This window comes from Schistocerca gregaria, chromosome 2 (assembly GCF_023897955.1).
Source record: "Schistocerca gregaria isolate iqSchGreg1 chromosome 2, iqSchGreg1.2, whole genome shotgun sequence".
NCBI classification, from domain to species: domain Eukaryota; kingdom Metazoa; phylum Arthropoda; class Insecta; order Orthoptera; family Acrididae; genus Schistocerca; species Schistocerca gregaria.
In genome coordinates, this window is record NC_064921.1 from 692,791,833 (window position 1) to 692,812,032 (window position 20,200).

A 20,200-nucleotide genomic window follows, 5' to 3' on the forward strand; every position below is an offset into this window, starting at 1 on the left:
GCACTTGGATGGGTGACCATCCAGGCCGCCACGCGCTGTTGCCATTTTTCGGTGTGCACTCAGCCGCGTGATGCCAATTCAGGAGCTACTCGACCGAATAGTAGCGGCTTCGGTCAAGAATACCACCATAACGACTGGGAGAGGGGTATGCTGACCCCACGACCCTCTTATCTGCATTCTCCACAGAGGATGACACGGCAGTCGGATGGTCCCGGTAGGCTACTCGTCGCCTGAAGACGGAGTGCTCTCTTTTCTTGACCCCAGAGTGTCATGCACAGGCTCCAATGCATGTCAATGAATCCTCGGCATTGCGTAAGGAACTACGCATCTCAATAGTTGAAATGGTTTTGCAGTGTGTTGAAATGGTTATCCGGAGCATCACCCACTCGTCCAGATGACGACACGTTTTGTTCCAGCGTAATGGAGGGCCAAACATCTTTTACAATATTATGTACACATTACAGCATATGAAATTACTCATACATGTGATAATAGTTTCTCTTGTTAATACGTAGTTTTGAAGTTGTTATTCTATCGATGCCTTTAACAATAAGTGCCTATACTCTGACCACCTGTCAAAAACCTGAATAATCACCTTCTGCTTTGCGGACCGCTGCGAGACGTGCAGAAAAAGAGTCAGTGACGTTCTGGAAGGTGCCGACAGGGATATGGGGCCATGCCGACTCCTTTGCCGTGCTCAACTGCGCCAGGTTTTCCGGCTGCATCCATAGCGAGAACAACCCGAATGTGATGGTCCCACAGATTCAAGATGGGATTTTAATTTGGGGAGTTTGGTGGCCATAGCAGTGCGGTAATCTCATCCTGGTGCTCTCCTAACCACACATTATCCTGCTGGTACATGCCATCGGGCAGTGGAAAAACAAACTACCTATAGTGGTGGACATGGTCCTCAAGGATAGATGCACGACGAGATCATCCAGGGAATGCTACGAAAACATTTCCCAGACCATAACGCTGTCTCCTCAAGCCCAGATCCTTCTGATGACTGTCGCAGGGTTTGCTTTGAAACGTTTCACGCTGTGGGCGCCAATGGTCATCTGTCCGATGGAGCATAAACAGTGATTCATCTGAAAAGGCCAGCTGTTACCACTCAGTCAACGTCCAGTTACGGTGTTGGCGTGCAAATTCCAACATTCATCACCTGTCAACAGCAGTCGGCATGGGCGCACGAACGAGGCGCCTGCTGCGGAGGTCCACACGGAGCAACTTTCGCTCAATGGGCGCTCAGGAGATACTGTTGTGAGTCCTCAGTTCAAGTGGGCGATCAGTTGCTCAAACTGTTGCACGTCTATTCGCCAGTACACATCTCCGCAGCCGTCTTTCACTCTTGTTACCTATGGCCCTCGGTGCACCACAGTTGCCCTAGCGCTGATTTTGGATAGTGCCATTTTACCGCGAACGGTATACTTTAATCATGACGTCACCAAAGCAGTTTACAGATTTAACCGTTTTGGAAAGCTGCCACCCTTGGGCCGAAAGCCAATGATTATGGCCTTCTGGACGTCAGATAAATCGCTTATCCGCATTGCGACAACGTGTGCACTATAGTACGCGTCCTCCCCGACACGCTTTCATATACCCTTCACTGCTTGTGTTGTCACGTGCCGTCTCTGGGTAGCTATTGCACGTTGACGTCGAACATCAGAGGTAATCACATTAATGCCGATAGATTTGTACCTACAGACTGGAAAATTACGTGGGTCGCACCAGTGTTTAAGAAGGGTAGTAGGAGTAATCCATCGAACTACAGACTTATATCATTGACGTCGGTTTGCAGTAGGGTTCTGGAGCATATACTGTATTCAAACTTTATGAATCACCTCGAAGGGAACGATCTATTGATACGTAATCACCATGCTTCCGGAAAACATCGTTCTTGTGCAATGAATTAATGGCCGCTATCGACAGAGGATCTCAAGGTGATTCCGTATTTCTAGATTTCCGGAAAGGTTTTGACACCGTTCCTCATAAGCGACTTCTAATCAAGCTGCGGGCCTATGGGGTATCGTCTCAGTTCTGCGACTGGATTCGTGATTTTCTGTCAGGAAGGTCGCAGTTCGTAGCAATAGACGACAAATCATCGAGTAAAAGTGAAGTGATATCAGGTGTTCCCCAGGGAAGCGTCCTGGACCTCTGCTGCTCCTGATCTATATAAATGACCTGGGTGACAATCTGAGCATTTCTCTTAGGTTGTTCGCAGGTGCTGCTGCAATTTACCGTCTAGTAAGGTCATCCGATGACCAGTATCAGTTGCAAAGCGATTTAGAAAAGATTGCTGTATGGTGTGGCAGGTGGCAGTTGACGCTAAAAACGAAAAGTGTGAGGTGATCCACATGAGTTCCAAAAGAAATCCGTTGGAATTCGATTACTCGATAAATAGTAAAATTCTCAACTAAGTACCCTGGTGTTAAAATTACGAACAACTTCAATTGGAAAGACCACATAATAATATTGTGGGGAAGGCGAGCCAAAGGTTGCGTTTCATTGGCAGGACACTTAGAAGATGCAACAAGTCCACTTAAAGAGACAGCTTACACTACACTCGTTCGTGCTCTGTTAGAATAATGCTGCGTGGTGTGGCATCCTTACCAGGTGGAATTGACAGAGGACACAGAAAGGGTGCAAAAAAAAAGGGAAGCTCGTTTTATATTATCACCTAATAGGGGAGAGAGTGTGGCAGATATGATACGCGAGTTGGGATGGAAGTCATTAAAGGAAAGACGTTTTTCGGCGCGGCGAGATCTATTTACGAAATGTCAGTCACCAACTTTCTCTTCCGAATACGAAAATATTTTGTTGAGCCCAACCTATATAGGTAGGAATGATCATCAAAATAAAATCAGAGAAATCAGAGTTCGAACAGAAAGGTTTAGGTGTTCGTTTTTCCCGCGCGCTGTTCGGGAGTGGAATGGTAGAGAGATAGTATGATTGTGGTTCGATGAACCCTCTGCCAAGCACTTAAATGTGAATTGCGGAGTAATCATGTAGATGTAGATGTAGAATGTGACTGGACTTGTATAAGCACTCTATGTCATTAGAGCTTAAGAATAAAGATCATTATCTCAAGCCGGCCGCTACGGTCGCTGGTTCGAATCCTGCCTTGGGCATGGATGTATGATGTCCTTAGGTTAGTTATGTTTAAGTAGTTCAAAGTTCTAGGGAACTGATGACCACAGCAGTTAAGTCACATACTGCTCCGGGCCGTTTGAACATTTTTTATTATTATTATTAAGTCAATCTTTCTGTACTGTGTGTTTCTCTAGAACATCCTCTTCCAATGATGTCATCATGGCCAGCATGGAAAATAAAATCATCCCACAGTTTTTCTTTTATTTCATTATTATTTTGATCGGTCCGTATGCTGAAATAGTTGCCCTCCTCTCTGCAGAATAGTAGAATCCCCCTGTCAACAAGTTAGAACTGATGCATACATGTCGAGCAAGTATTTAAGAGATTTCCAACACAAATCCAGCTGACATTTGTTCTTCATAATGTTGTTAATCATAAAATGGTACCTTAGACCTTGTTGATGTTGTGATCTTCAGTCCTAAGACTGGTTTGATGCAGCTCTCCATGCTACTCTACCCTTCTTCATCTCTCAGTACCTACTATCTCTTGGTCTCCCTCTACGATTTTTACCCTCCACGCTGCTCTCCAGTACTAAATTGGTGATCTATTGATGCCTCATAACATGTACTACCAACCGATCCCTTCTTCTAGTCAAGTTGTGCCACAAATTCCTCTTCTCCCCAATTTTATTCAATACTTCCTCATTAGTTATGTGATCTACACATCTAATTTCAGCATCCTTCTGTAGCACCACATTTCGAAAGCTTCTATTCTGTTCTTGTCTAAACTATTTATCGTCAATGTTTCACTTCCATACATGGCTACACTCCATACAAATACTTTCAGTAACGACTTCCTGACACTTAAATCAATACTCGAAGTTAACAAATTTCTCCTCTTCAGAAACGCTTTCCTTGCCATTGCCAGTCTACATTTTATATCCTCTCTACTTCGACCATCATCAGTTACGTTGCTCCCGAAATAGCAAAACTTCTCTACAACTTTAAGTGTCGCATTTCCTAAGCTAATTCCCTCAGCATCACCCGACTTAATTCGACTACATTCCATTATCCTCGTTTTGCTTTTGTTGTTCATCTTATACCCTCCTTTCGAGACACTGTCCATTCCGTTCAACTTCTCTTGCAAGCCCTTTCCTGTCTCTTACAGAATTACAATGTCATCGGCGAACCTCAAAGTTTTTATTTCTTCTCCATGGATTTTAATGCCTACTCCGAACTTTTCTTTTGTTCCCTTTACTGCTTCTAGATGACAAAATTCTAGTGTTTCAGACTGGTAGGAAATGAAAGGAGAACCGTAGTTTATCATATCCTTCGGAAATCAGCGCTAGGAAAGTTAAAAATTGATGCCTCCCCACACTCATCCGTTTGTCATTCTCAGTGTGATAAAAGAGGTCGACAGTGCGGTTAGTCCCGGAGGGGGTTCGAGTCCTCCCTCGGGCATGGGTGTGTGTGTTTGTCCTTAGGATACTTTAGGTTAAGTAGTGTGCAAGCTTCGGAACTGATGACCTTAGTATTTAAGTCCCATAAGATGTCACACACATTTGAACTTTCTTTTTCTTTTTTTTTGAACAAAAGGGGATGAAACGGCTCACTCAGACTAAGCGATATAATGCAAGGAGAACCACTGCTGACCCAAGGTAGCTCTCCTTTAAAAGGACTGCTGGCCGGATTCTGCTTGCTGCAGCGAAACTTGCCTTATTGCTCGTCACGGCCACTAAAATGACTCAACTTTACTACTAAGTTTTTATGTGTCTGGCATGTTCGGTTTTAGCGTCCTGATACCTGGTCCAGAAACTTTTTGGAGCACAAAACCACGCTCTGCCCAAGTTTAAGAATGATCTCTGTTATAATCCTTTTCTATGGCAGATCCTCGTTCTTTTCCTTTGTCTTAAGAGGGGCCAAATTAACTAACCTTGCTGCTGTAGCTGTTAGTTTTGATCTCGTCGGTAAAGTTCGTGACCACTTTTTCCCTTTTTTCTGCGCTTCTATTCATACAGAATAGATGGGTCGTGTGCAAGGAGTTTCTGCAACTTGAATGAGCATTGTTAAACAGCTGACCTCGGAATAAAGTTTCATTTTGCTGTACGTGTAGTGACAAGGAAAATATTTTATGACGAAAGAAGTGCACAACATTTAGTTGCAGTGGGGCACTGAGCTAACTCAACGGGGACGTAAGAAAATTTGCTCCATACCGGGAGTCGAACCCAGAGCTTCCGCTTTGTGTGAGTGATCGCCGTAACCGCCTGCGACATCCGAGCATGTCTCGCGTCCGACGCAAATCTCCACAATCTCGCACGCCACAGTGTAACGCCCACTGTCCATTAATCTACTTGCTCGCAGATTACTGTCTTTAAGCAAGGGTTCAAATACTGTTGTGCATACGCACTGAAATATCGGAGCGCCTTCTGGCTATATAGGATGGATCACCCTGAACTTGTACCGCAAATATTGCTGAAATGGGAACTGCTATTGATGTGCGGTTTTCACAGAATGGATTTGTCGTCAAGGGCTCCTATTGTTAGTCAATAAGCACATTGTAATAATACCTATAAAGAGTTCTTTGTGAAAATATACTTTTTTTTAAATGTAACAATGCTTATTGACATTAACAAACTGAAAAAAGGGAAAAATAAAAATGTCACTGGTGTTTGTTGCAGGATTCTAGTGCGAGTCCTTAACGAGATATCGTATTCCGAAAAGTTTCCACACTGACACACGTTTGTGCCATTCAACGTGCGTGTTGTAGATACAACGTTTTTATGTTTGCTTCCCGTGTGCTTATGTATTCTTTTAGTGCAATGCGACTTGCTACTCAGTTAGTGTCTGACTATCCAAGCAGTGGGTCGTGAGTGGACGATGGGATTTACCAATTCCCAAAAACTCCCACATGCTCATGGTGTATGGAGAGTGTAGGAAGAATGCAGTTCGTTCTTTTAAGGTGTATGCGGCAAGGTATCCCAAAGATGCCAACCATCTGGCCAGTTATTTATCAACCACCTCAGCCAGTTACGTGAAAGTGGTAGTGTAGCATGTAGACTACCTAACAGAAGGAAACAAGTGACGACAGACGAGGAGCAAATTAATATTCATGCTTTGTTGCAGTTGATCCCGCGCAATCGCACGATGAAGTGGCTTGTCAGTCAAGTATCCTACGCATTTTCCATCGACATAGACTGTATCCCTATCACATTTCTTTCAATAAAGAGCTGCATGGAAACAATTATGAGAATCCTGTTAACTTCATGCGCAGCACTGACACAGGATACTCCAGATGCATCATGCATCTTGTTTAGTGATGAAGCCATATTTATCAATCATGGCCAAGTAAATCGCCGGAACACGCACTATTGATCTATTGACAATTCCCGTTGACTTCGTCAGGTGGAACGTCAGTGTCCATGGAGTGTAAATGTGTGCAGTGGAATTGTGAAACATCAGCTCATAGGCCCGTATTTCATAGACAGGATACTGAACGCCCAAAAATATCACAATCTCCTAACAGACTATCTTCCACGGATGCTAGAAGACGTTCCTCTGTAGGCTAGGAGGAACCTGTGGTAACAACATGGCTGTCCTGCCTATAGTGCACGAAGCACTAAAGCGTTTCTTTACGAATTGTTCCCAAATCGTTGTACTGGACGCGCAAGACCTTTACTCTGCCTGGCCCGTTTACCGGATTAGACGCCTGTAGACATTTTTCTGTGGGGAGAACTGAAAGATGCTCTCTACAATCACATACCAACTACACCCAATGATATGCAACGACTTATTACTGCAGCCTGCTCGGATATCTCCGCTGAAATGCTATGAGGTGTGCTGCGGTCGTTCCATACCTTACTGTAAACGTGTATTGCCCCTGCCAGTGGTCATTTTGAACACAACCTGTGATGGTCAGTTGTCTCGTTATTGGTGGTAATCCAGATAAGTAATATATGCAGTTGTGTTGTTCTTTATTGTGTTCTTCCACAGGTATTGTAGAAGTGTCCGAGTTGGAACTTTACGAAATATGAATCCCGTAAACGACTCGCACAACAATCCTGCAACAAACACAAGTCACGTTCTAACTTACACGACTTTTAGTCTGTTAATATCAATAGGCATTACTCTATTTAAAAAAGTGAATGTTTGCACAAAAATACACTATCTAAGTATTGTTACAACTTGTAAATTGGCTAACAATACGAGCCCCTGGCTACCAAACCGTTCTCTGAAACCGCACATTAACAGTTCTTTCCATTTCCGCAATATTTGCGTTGACAGTTTTAGATAATAGATAATGTATATATTACGCTAGCGAACCTGGCGGTGCTTCGCAATTGCTAAATATGTATGGTATGTATGGGAACTGGATATAAGTCCTAATCTCCTTCTCCCCTCCAACCCACTCTCTATCCCTCTCCTCCCCCGCTCTTCCTTTGTCCAGCTCACCCTCCCCCCCCCATTTATCTCTGCCCCTCACCTTCCCCCCACTCCATGTACATCTCTTATCCCACACTCTCTCTATCCATCTCCTCCTCCTCTCCATATCCTCTTCCCCTTTTATTTGTCAATTTCCTCATCCCTATTCTGTCCATTTCCTCCTGCCTTCTCTCTCTCTGACTTATTTGTTGCTACTGCAAATGGAACGTTAATTAGGAATACAAGTCCAAATCAATGGGTTAATCGGTTGGAATCATTACTACAAGGGGAATGAGAGAGAATTTTCCAGCTGCTGCATCTGTGAGGACAGTAGTTTTAATGATAGTATTTTTGTTTTTAGTCTACGAAGAGGTAGGATTAGGAAGTTAGCCATATGGAGTAGGAAGTCAGCCATAAACATAACATCCTGTTTTCTATTAAAACTTACAGCCAAAAAGAAAACAAACTCGCACATTTTCTCAGCACAGCATACCACGTTCTTTCTCGCATCCGGTTTAACACCTAGTGTTATTGTATAATTCTTATTCCTTTTGCTTCCTAATGCTGTCTACGACTGTCGCCAGTCTCTTTCATGCGACGATCATATAGGTAAGTTGCATTGCTCGTACGCCGATGGGTGTTTCGATATCACAGTGGTGTCATGTTTTTCTAAAGAAACAAACCACGAACTGAAATTAGTTTAATGTTTGAAACACACCAAATTATCACGGACTGTCATCAATTCAGTCTGCAACACATCACAGATATGATCACCGCCGATAACGTTGTTGTTGTTGTTGTTGTGGTCTTCAGTCCAAATACTGGTTTGATGCAGATCTCCATGCTACTCTATCTTGTGCAAGCCTCTTCGTCTCCGAGTAACTACTGGTACGTACATCCGTCTGACTCTGCTTAGTGGATTCATCCCTTGGTCTCCGTCTGTAGCATTTGCCCTCCACGCTTCCCTCCAATACTGAAGTGATGATCACTTGATGCCTCAGAACGTTTCATACCATCCGATCCCTTCTTCTAGTCAAGTTGTGCAACAAATTCCTCTTCCCCCAATCCTATTCAATACCTCCTCATTAGTTACGTGATCTACCCATTTAATCTTCAGCATTCTTTTATAGCCCCACATTTCAAAAGCTTCTATTCTCTTCTTGTCTAAACTGTTTATCGACCACGTTTCACTTCCATACGTGGCTACACTCCATACAAGTGCTTTCAGAAAAGACTTCCTGACGATTTACTCTATACTCTATGTTAACAAATTTCTCTTCTTCAGAAATGCTGTCCTTGCCATAGCAGACTACATTTTATATCCTCTCTACTTCGACCATAAACACTTACTTTGCTTACCACATGCCAAAATTCATTTGTTACATTAAGTGTTACATTTCCTAACCTGATTCCCTCATCATCACCTGATTTAATTCGACTACATTCCATTATCATTGTTTTGCTTTTGTTGATGTTCATTCCATATCCTCCATTCAAGACACTGTCGATTCCAATCAAATGCTCTTCCATGTCCTTTGCTGTCTTGAACAGGACTACAGTATCGTTTTCAACTTCAAAGTTTCAAAGTTTTTACTTCTTCTCCCTGGATTAATTCCCACTCCAAATTTTTCTTTTGTTTCCTTTACTGCTTGCTCAATATACAGATAGAATAACATCGGGGATAGGCTACAACCCTGTCTCACTCCCTTCTCAACCACTGCTTGCCTTTCGTGCCGCTCGACTCTTATAATTGTCGTCTATTTTCTGTACACATTGTAAATAGCCTTTCACTCCCTGTATTTTACCCCTGCCACCTCTGCTGCCTTCACTGTCTCATCTCTCAAAGCTACCCATTCTTCTTCTACTGTATTTTTCCCCTGTTCTTGTCAGTTGTTGCCTAATTCTCTCTCTCAATCTCTCTACAACCTCTGGTTCTTTCAGTTTATACAGGTCTCATCTCCTCACATTCCTACCTTTTTGCAGTTTCTTCAGTTTTAATCTACAGTTCATAACCAATAAATTATGGTCAGAGTCCATATCCGCCCCTGAAAATGTCTCCCAGTTTAGTACCTGCTTCCTATATCTCTGTCTTACTATTATGTAATAAATTACGCTCTGTACAAAATTCTGCCAGGCGGCTTCCTCTTTCATGCTTTACCCCCAATCCTTATTCATCTACTACTTTTCCCATCTCTTTCTTTTCCTACTATCAAATTCCAGCCCCACATGACTATTAAATTTACGTCTCCCTTAACTATCTAAATAATTTCTTTTATCGCACCATACATTTCTTCAGTCTCTTCGTCATCTGCGGAGCTAGTTGGCCTATAAACTTGTTCTACTGCCGCAGGAGTGGGCTTCGTGTCTATCTTGGCTACAATGATGCTTTCACTATACTGTTCGTAGTAGCTTATCTGCGTTCCCTTTTTTTATTCGTTATTTAAACCTACTTCTGCATTACCCATATTTGATTTTGTATTTATAACCATGTCTCTGTCGGTCCATTTTGGCCAGGGGACATCGGCTGGTATGTACTTTTCAATTCAATAAACTTTACCAGCAGCTGTATAGTTTTGGTTATTTTATTTTAATTCGAGTGCAACCAGTTTCGGCAATTCATTTTGCCATCTTCAGACCCCATACGACTTTTTCAAATCAACGATCTTATCGTAAAGCGGCATAAAGCTGGACATCGTGAACCTCAATCGCTTTGCAACAGATTGAACGAATTGGTGTCACGCTATCGTTGAATGTGTTGCACAACGATTGGAATTCAAGGTATCCAGTTTTATGGCACTATACGATAAGATGGTTGATTTGAAAAAAGCGTATGGGGCCAGAAGATGGCAAAATGAATTGCCGAAAATTGTTGTGTTCGAGATAAAATAAAATAACGATAAGTATACGGCTGCTGGTAAAGTTTATTGAACTGAAAAGTTATAACCATGTATTCACCTGGCCAGACGTCTTGTTCCTCCTGCCACCGAACTTGACTAATCTCACTGTATCTAACTTTAACCCGTCCATTCCCCTTTTATAAATTTTCTAACTTACCTGCCCGATTAAGTGATTTGACTTTCCAGGCTCTGAGCCATAGAACTCCAGTTTTATTTCTCCTGATAGCAATGTCCTCCTGAGTATTCCCCATCCGGGATTCGAATAGGGGGAGTATTTCACTTCCCGAATATTTACGCAAGAGGACGCCAGCATCCTTTAACCATACAGAGAAGCTGCATGCCCTCGGGAAAAGTTACAGCTGTAGTTTCTCTTTGCATTCAGCCATTCGCAGTACCAGCACAGCAAAGCGGTTTTGGTTGATGTTACAAGACCAGATCAGTCAGTCATCTAGCCAGTTGCCCATGCAACTGGCGAACTGCTGAAAAGGCTGCTGCCCCTCTTCAGGAACCACACGTTTGTCTGGCCTCTCAACAGATACCCCTCTGTTGCGGTTGCACCTACAGTATGACTATCTGTATCGCTGAGGCACACAAGTCTCTCCACCAACGGCAAGGTCCTTGATTCATAAGTGGAGGAAACACACGTTATGCCATTGTTTTGTCGACGTTTCAAATTATTTTATGCGTTAATCTCCAACTGGAAACTTTGTCCAACATTTCACAACTTTTTTTGATTTCGTCGTAAAAAAAATTTTGGTTGTGCCATTAATCAATTTTGCCCATGTCAGCGACTTCTACATCGGTTGCACATCTTCCCCTGAGCGCTTCCTTCAATGGTCCAAAGATACGAAAATCACTTGGAGCCAGTTCTGGATTATATTGTGGGTGTTCCAGCAATTCGAATCCCAATTCCATTAAGGCTTCGGCTGTCAGTTTGGCAGAATGGGCCCAATTGTTATTGCGTTGCATGAGGAAACTTTTATCGCAGCTTTCAGCTACGTTTGAAAGTGATTGTAAGTTTCACTTTAGTTTGCAACACATCACAATAGTTCTCACTGTTCATAGTTTCGCCTCTTGGGGCGAAATGGATGGCTACAACAATTTCCATATCCCACAATAGCGTTAGAGGTATCTGTCCAGCTGATGGCTGACGTTTAAATTTGTTAACTTCTGGTGATGATGGGTGTTTCCAAACCATGCTCCTAGCCTTACTTTCCGTTTCGTGAAGATGCACCTGTAGTTCATGTACTGTAACAATTTGCTGTAAAAATCCATCTCCCTCACGATAACAGGTCAAATGTTTACGAGTGATGTCCATCTTTTGCACCTTGACAATTCTTTTGGGACATAGCTTGAGAGATTGCAGGGCACGCTCACTTCTGATTCGGTGTTATGCCGCTTCATGTTCTTCAAAATGGTTCAAATGGCTCTGAGCACTATGGGACTTAACATCTGAGGTCATCAGTCCCCTAGAACGTAGAACTACTTAAACCTAACTAACCTAAGGACATCACACACATCCAAGCCCGAAGCAAGATCCGAACCTGCGACCGTAGTCGTCGCGCGGTTCCAGACTGAAGCGCCTAGAACCGCTCGGCCACACCGGCCGGCTTCATGTTCTTAGGGAATATGATCTTTATTGCTATTTGACTTCATACATTATGATGAAATGGTGGGCAGTAGTTAATGCTCTTTCTTGCGTTCTCTAGGGAGGGAATAACAGTAAGCTTTACGTGCGTAGAATAGGGTGCATGTTTTTTTCCCCGGAACCTGGGTGGAAACATTTCCGGACGGCCGAGTTCTGCGGTCTCATTGTGCAGACCCGTTGGTTGGCGCCAGTCGGCTGGCATCTGCCTCCAGGTAGGATGACCAGCGCCGGGAAGTCGCCGCTGCAATGGCCAGAGCATCGTAGACCGGCAGTAAAGCAGAGGATGGGGCCTTGTTATGCAGGAAGCCGACGGGACATCTGTGTGTGTTCTGCGAATTTTCGTGAGGAAGGTCACTGGCGCCCCGACGTGCAGACTCTGTTACAAAACATATTTGTGAAAGCAGGAGGTTTTTGCGAGTTTATGGCCATTCTTTGAAAACTTCAAAATGGACACGACAGAAGAGATAACAAGCTCTTTATGGAGGGCTGTGGTTCCATCCTGGTCATGTTGTTAGCAAAAGACATGGCGTAAACACATGAGAAAGAGGCCACGAAGCTGAACCTTTTATCCTTTTCTCCCAATTAACTTTAAAGTCTCTGATTGGTCAAATCGGTGTATGCAGAGCAAAGAGCGCTCTCCCAGCTTCGAATGCCACGCTCCAGCTTGTGATTGGCTTGTGATAAAGTGGGCGAAGTCTAAGACGTAAATGTGTTTTGCTACCGAGATGAGGAGGAATGTGGACAGAAAGAGAAGATCACTCCTGTACTGACGCTTCGCTAGTAAAGAACTGCAGGTCTCTACCTAAACGGTGAGACTTGTGTCCTTTGCTAGTGTGCCACTTGGAGCCTGCGGCAGTCACCTTCTGAGCCATCAGCGGTCTGCTTCTAGCATCACACACACAACGAGTGATGTGTGGGTGCACTTGTCTTGAGTTAGCGATCCAAACTTTTGACATGTTCCATCACACATCGTCGAGGCACGATTCAAATTGATTTGACAGACCAGAAAATGGGTTCACCTGCACATTGGAATCCATCGAGGTCCCAGGGGCTCATAGTGAAGTATCTGCGTTCCGAATTACTCACATACTTGCATTTTTCGGGCGTGCACCATTAATAACAGATTGTGGCCGTTCATGACTTCAGTCGCCGAACGCATCGTGGTGTGACGCCCCGACCAACGTAAAGGTAAAGTATTCCCTGATACGGCGTAGGGCTCCAATATATGTTTCTCAGCACCCTGTTCTTCCGAACCATATTTTTCTTTTTTTTTTTGGAATAGTAGAGTATAGATGCTTGATGGTGGCGTAGTTTTTGTGCCATAATCCGGCTGAAGTCAGATAAAGCGAATAGTGTTCCGGTTATTTTCGTGTGTCGATCCCCAGCTAATCACTTTGTCCACCATAGATCACATGTTAGTGAAAGTGTTTGTCAGATAAAAATGTTTGTGCGACTATTTTTAGTCATTTTTGTTGTCTTGTGGTGTTAAGGATGAATAAATATATTATCATTTAGACCTTAACTTCTGCCTGTATTCTGATTAACATTACCTTGCCATTTTTATTAAAAATCCAGATACTAAAAGAAAGTAGTAAGTTTGTAACCTTGCACAACTTACTGAAAATTTAGCCTGTCGTGTAAGACGGAATACGTTGAACCACGACTGATATGTAAAGTATTGACGATTTCGTTCTCTGTGATTCGTCTGAATTGCGCTTGCATTCGCCGAATAATTTCTGCAGTTTTAACACACCCCGCAATCAAAAAGCGGATTCACTGCCCTCGTTTTTTCCTTGGAGCAGATCAACGAAGGAGTTTCCATGTTTCGTGGCCTGTCAGAACACAACGACTAGCGCGGGAATAATAGTGACACGTTGTATAGAATTGTTACAGACGATAATACTTCACCCCTGGATACTAGGAGAGTTACCAAGCCCTACCGAGAGAAATTGCGAAAGCCCCTTTACTTTTTCCTCTCGTATAATTTGATTTGCTTTCATACGCTTTCTACGCTCTTCGTGAGCCTCATTGATTCGACGATCACGTAGTAGGCCTGTGTTGCTAGTATGCCGACCAATGTTCCGATGCCTCACTAGTGGCATTTTTCCAACCGAAATAAACCGAATTCAATTACCACGAAATGACATCAATTCAATCTTTGGAAAACACCAGAGATATGTTCATATCGGTTTCAATTGTAGTCTCTCTCCCTCTCTCTCTCTCTCTCTCTCTGTCTCTCTCTCTCTCTCTCTCTCTCTCTCTCTCGCTCTCTCTCTCTCTCTCTTTCGCAAAGTATTAATGTTCATTGTGGACTCTGTTGTTCCTACGAATACATGCGACAGCAGAGCTGTCAAACTGGACGCCACACTTTTTTTATGAAAACATGTGACAGCCGAACCGTCAAACTGACCGTCACATTCCTTTCATTTAAATATTCGAACAAAAATATTGTCCGTATTTTCCGGTGGATTTTCGAAAGAATTTCTTTCATAGAAACCTTGTCACTAACAATTGCGAACACAAAAAAGAAAGGAAAAAAAACAGCTTTATCAGTCGAGTCATTCTCAAGCAATGATCTTTCATACATGCAGCAACCGATTTTTATTTATACAGACTGGGGTGTTGTCTGTTCTCAAGGGAATACAGTTAGGCTGCGAGAAAGTGGATTAACGGACAGCGGGCGTTACTCTGCATTTCGCGGCGTATGGAGATTTGGGTGGGACAGGAGACGTGCTCGATTAGCTGAGAGGCGAACGCTCGCGTAAAGCAGGGAATCCAGTCTCGACTCCCGGTCCGACACAAATTTTCACCTGTTGCCATTGAGTTCCTCAATATCTCACTGTAGCTAAATGTCGGAAAACTCTTTCATCATGTATTCAATAAAGCTGCTGATCGAATCAGTGGTGCCTGTTCTTAGCACATGCCTGTCCTGAAGAACAGAGACCATCCAGATGTAAGAAAATATTTGCGTCCGTAACCGACACCAGTTATCCAATCGGGGAAAGGGGACCTACAATTTAAAGAGGAATCCGAACCAAGTGTTGCTTCTGGTAACTTCTCGCATCTTTAAGAGGTGAAGACTAGGTTACGACTGATATTCATTCGCGCGACTTGTCAGTTTCCAAGCAAGAGCTTTACTGCTAGACCAGCAGCCCCAATGTGTATATCAACCATTTTTGGCTTTTTTCCGTGTATTGTACTGTGAAACATGGCTTCTTATAAAATTTCACAAGTCTAGGTCAACGGGAAGTACCCTATAGCTTCATCTTTAGTCTTTGATGAATGAGTCTGCGAGTGTTAAAATAGGTCACATACTCGTAAATGACCATATCTTTGGATTCATTTGGCTTACGAACTTAATTGTTTTACACCGCTAACGGAGCGTACACTTTAGTACCTGACATAAATTTCAAGCTGATCCCTATACTTGTTGCTGAGAAAAATGGCTCGTAACACACCGACAGGCAGACAGATGGACAACAAACACCCAAAAATACTTTTTATATGATATAATTACAAATTAACGATTCTCGGATTTTTTCTTTACTTTTATTGTGGAACATCGATTCCTATCAAATTTCATAATTCTAGGTCCACGGGAAGTACCCTATAGCTTTTGATGAGATAGTTTGCGAGTGCCTAAATATGTGACATAAATGGCAGTATCTTTTGATTTCATTGACATATAAGCTTAAATTTTTCACATCGTCAAAGGACCATAGACCTTAGTACGCGGCATAAATTTCAACTTGATGCCTTTAGCCGTTCCTGAGGAGAAGGGGTATTAACAGTCTGACGGACAGACAAAGTGATCCCATAACGATACCGTTTTTACCGGTTGAGGCACGGAACCCTCAAAAGTAGTAATCTCATATTGGAAAGCTACAAGAACATGTATTATCAAATACTAGAAGTATGAAGTGTTTAAAAAAGTGCCCCATCTTACAAGGGATATTACTCGGTAAAACTAGGCATGAGAGACTCATTTTATTAAGGTTTGAAGCTCCTCTTGATATTTGTCCGTGTTTGCGAGTTAAAACTGGGCTGGTTTGAAAATCAGCCTTGCCCAATCACAATTATTTTTTTTATTTTTGTATTTACCCAGACATGTTTCGACAACTATGTGTCATCTTCTGTGGGTTATTTTTCTTTTTTTGTTTCTGTAAAGTACAATGTCAAATTTATAATAATAATCAAGTGTAGGCAAGTCACTTGTAGCACAAGTAACCAAAAGAATAGCAGAAATTATCAGATTAAAATAAGAAATTCGTTTCCTATATGCGAAAAAAAGTCAGCTTAATCTTCAGTTGTACAAAACACACCTTGAATTTGCTAGTCTCTTAAAAACACCCACTAAACAGTTCTTCGCAAATACACAATAATTTTCTTCATGGCTAGACTGCAAACGACACGCCGTAAAAAAAAAAAAAAAAAAAAAAAAAAAAAAAAAGACGAAAAAGGGCACAACAACCGATGTATAATAATTCAGTTCATTTAACGATGTAATTTAAGGTGAATGCCTAAACAAAACAAAGCAAAATGCCCATATTGTAATTCTTAGGCCTACAATACATAAATCATAAATCTAACATTGTATTTTACACAAATAAAAAATGGACCCACGGAGGACGTCACATAGGTGGCGAAACATGTCTAGGTAGATACAAAGATAAAAAAAGAAATTAATTGATTGTGTTTGCATAAGGCTGATTTCCAAAACAAGCCAACAATACATAAGTTCCCACAAACACGTCCAGAAACAAATACTTGTTCAGATACGGGTTATTTTGTCCTGCCACTGTATTTTGCCTATCTGAATAACAAGACGTAGTTGATTGGTAACTACACATCCTTCAGTGCTTCTTCTCAAAGGTTCTGGAACATGTGTGAGCACGTTTGGCATGTCAGTCAGTGAGTCAGTTGTCATATTCTGCAACGCACATAAAGACGATGTTATTATCTCAAATGAATTTGTATAATAACTCTTACAGTGTGTATGTTAAGCGGCATGCCGTGCAAGCAAGAAGTTAACCAACCGTTTGTGGAAGGAAGCTAAAATGAAATGCGCCGACAATAATTCTCTTAGTGACCACATAAATCAAGAAATTGAAAATGTACGTTATTATAGATTTGAAAGAAAGATGCAAACAATGTTGTCTTTCATCTGCGCCGGCCGTTACGACCGAGCGGTTCTAGGCGCTTCAGTCCGGAACCACGCGGCTGCTACGGTCGCAGGTTCGAATCCTCCCTCGGGCATGGATGTGGGTGATGTCCTTAGGTTAGTTAGGTTTAAGTAGTTCTAAGTCTAGGGGACTGATGACTTCAAATGTTAATTCCCTTAGTTCAAATGGCTCTGAGCACTATGGGACTTAACATCTAAGGTCATCAGTCCTCTAGACTTAGAACTACTGAAACCTAACTAACCTAAGGACATCACCCACATCCATGCCCGAGGGAGGATTCGAACCTGCGACCGTAGCAGTAACTCCCTTAGTGCTTAGAGCGATTTGAACCCCTTTTTTCATCTTCAAAGTAAGTGAAGGTTCAACAAGTTTTAATGTATATAATACATCAATATCTCACTTTTTAGGTGTTCTCAGAACAGTTAATTTTCGTGGAGCATTTTTTTCTATTTGTTTGTACCTGTCGGTCTGTCTGTCCATCCGAATACTAAGCAGGGTGGGCACATTTAAAATAAAGCGTTTTTCATCACGTGTTAAAAACACTGTTTAACACACTGTCTAAATAAAATCTGTTATTAAACTTCCTGGCAGATTAAAACTGTGTGCCCGACCGAGACTCTAACTCGGGACCTTTATTGGTAGAGCAGTTGCCCGCGAAAGGCTAAGGTCCCGAGTTCGAGTCTCGGTCGGGCACACAGTTTTAATCTGCCTGGAAGTTTCGTATCAGCGCACACTCCGCTGCAGGGTGAAATTCTCATTCTGGAAAATCTGTTATTGTTATAGCGATTTAAGAAATGTTTGAAACAAATCAAAAAATTCATTTTTTCGCCTTTTTACCCGACTACGCGGTAAACCTCACGTGAGGGAGAGCTGAGTTCCACCACGTCTCACCAAATTTCACCAAAGGAGGGAGGAGGGTCCACATATACAAAGAAAGGAGTGTCCATTTTACTTTGTTTCCAGTTTTGCTGGTTCACATACGTGAAGTGAATGTATCAGCGCTGCAGTAGGTGTGGAGTAAGGGGCGAGGAGTACCATCCCTCACTGACTCGCATGTGCGGTTGGCCACCCCACGCTTTCAGAGCCAATGGGATGAGGTGCCGGTGTAAAAATTGCTCGTGACGTTAGCAGAGAGATATGTAGGAAAAGTACATTTATTCCGGCGCGAATCAGGTCATCGTTATTAATAAATACTTGCTACTAAAAGTTGCCTTTTCCACTCAGACATTAGGAGGAGGCTACAGGTCATAAATACTATCTTTCAGTAATTTTACATACAAAGCCAGGAAACGTTGCGATTAATGGATAAATGAATAACCTTGACATCACAGGAGATGAACCACTTAATACGAACTATACCGATTGTATCCTCAAGTTACAGACTGTGCGCCATAGTCGTCAGTCATTGATAGAAAGCCTTTCGATCTAGTCATGCATTATACCTTGTTTTCGTACTGTTAATCGTTAGCTTATAATCAGTGTGAACAATTTTATTTCACAACTCTTCTTGAATAAACGCATCATAATGGCATCCCGTGTAAAAATTATTTGCACAAAAATCTTTATCTCGCTTCATTGCGAAAAACATAGACAGTAATATCGCACTTTCATAATCCGACGGCGTTGCTACGTCTCTGCAAGGGTACATAAAACTGCCAGAGAATCTTCACATAACAAGTAAGAAGAAGTTAAAAACGGACTGGCTTAATTATCGCAACACTCGGGTGGGAAAGCGTTGCCAGTTATACTGTACGATCCTTGTATCAACATCTACGAACTCATTGACTAAAGTGAGACATTGCTGAAGGTTTAGTGCAAGTGGGGGGGGGGGGGGGGGGAGGGTTCTTGCAAACCTTACGTAATTAATGGACGTCCCCTAAAGTATCACGGTCACGTAAAACCGGGGGCCTTTAGACTAGTGCATCACTCATTAAACGTCAGTGCTAGCTGCTGTAGTACGAGACGTAGAAAATAGTGTGGTGCACCATCGTGCATGCACAACATTCGTTTGTCTTCCTGCAAGCGTAGCGTTCACTAACAAGCATGGGCAACTCATCGCACAGAAGTTAGTGATCAACAGCCATTCATGGACTTCATATTCCCAAACAATTAAGTCATGTCACCGGGCCAAAATTATTAGCGATTGGTTTGCAGAATATTCTAGACAATCCAAGCGAATGATTTGGCCACCGAGATCGCCCGACATGAATCCCATCGAAAACTTACGGCACATAATCGAAACGTAAGTTCATACACAAAATTCTGCACTGACAATAATTTCGCAATTATAAAGGGCTATAAGGGCAGCATGGGACAATATTTCTGCAGGGAACTTCCAGCGAGTTGCTGCATTTTTTGAGTCATCAGTCTCCTAACTGTTTGATGCACCCTGTCACAAATTCCCCTAGTGCGCCAACTTCTTAATCTCAGACTAGCCCTTGCAACCTACGTCCTCAATTATTTACTGGATGTATGCCGATCTTTCTCTTCCTCTACAGTTTTTGCCCTCTGCAGCTCCCTCTAGTACCATTGAAGTCATTCCCTAATGTCTTAATAGACGTCCTATAATCCTGTCCCTTCACCGTACCACTGTTTTCCACATATTACTTTCCTCTCCGATTCTGCGCAGAACTTCCTGATTCTTTACCTTATCACTCCATCTAATTTACAACATTAGTCTGCAGCTCCACGTCTCAAATGCTTCGATTGCCTTCTGTTCCGAATTTCCCACAGTCCATGTTTCACTACCACACAATGCTGTACTGCAAAAGTACAATCTCAGACATTTCTTCCTCGAGTTAAAGCCCGTGTTTGATACTGGTAGGTTCCTCTTGGCCAAGAATGTTCTTCCTGCCAGTGCTAGTCTGCTTTTGACGGCCGGACATGGTGGACGAGTGGTTCTAGGCGCTTCAGTCTAGAACCGCGCGACCGCTACGGTCGCAGGTTCGAATAATGCCTCGGGAA

At 42.6% G+C, this 20,200-nt stretch overlaps 1 protein-coding gene across 6 annotated transcripts in view; it reads left to right on the plus strand.

Moving 5' to 3' along the window:
- The window catches only part of LOC126334777 (agrin-like), an 884,963-nt gene that overhangs the window by 665,885 nt on the left and 198,878 nt on the right, over nt 1-20,200 (plus strand). The window lies entirely within an intron of this gene.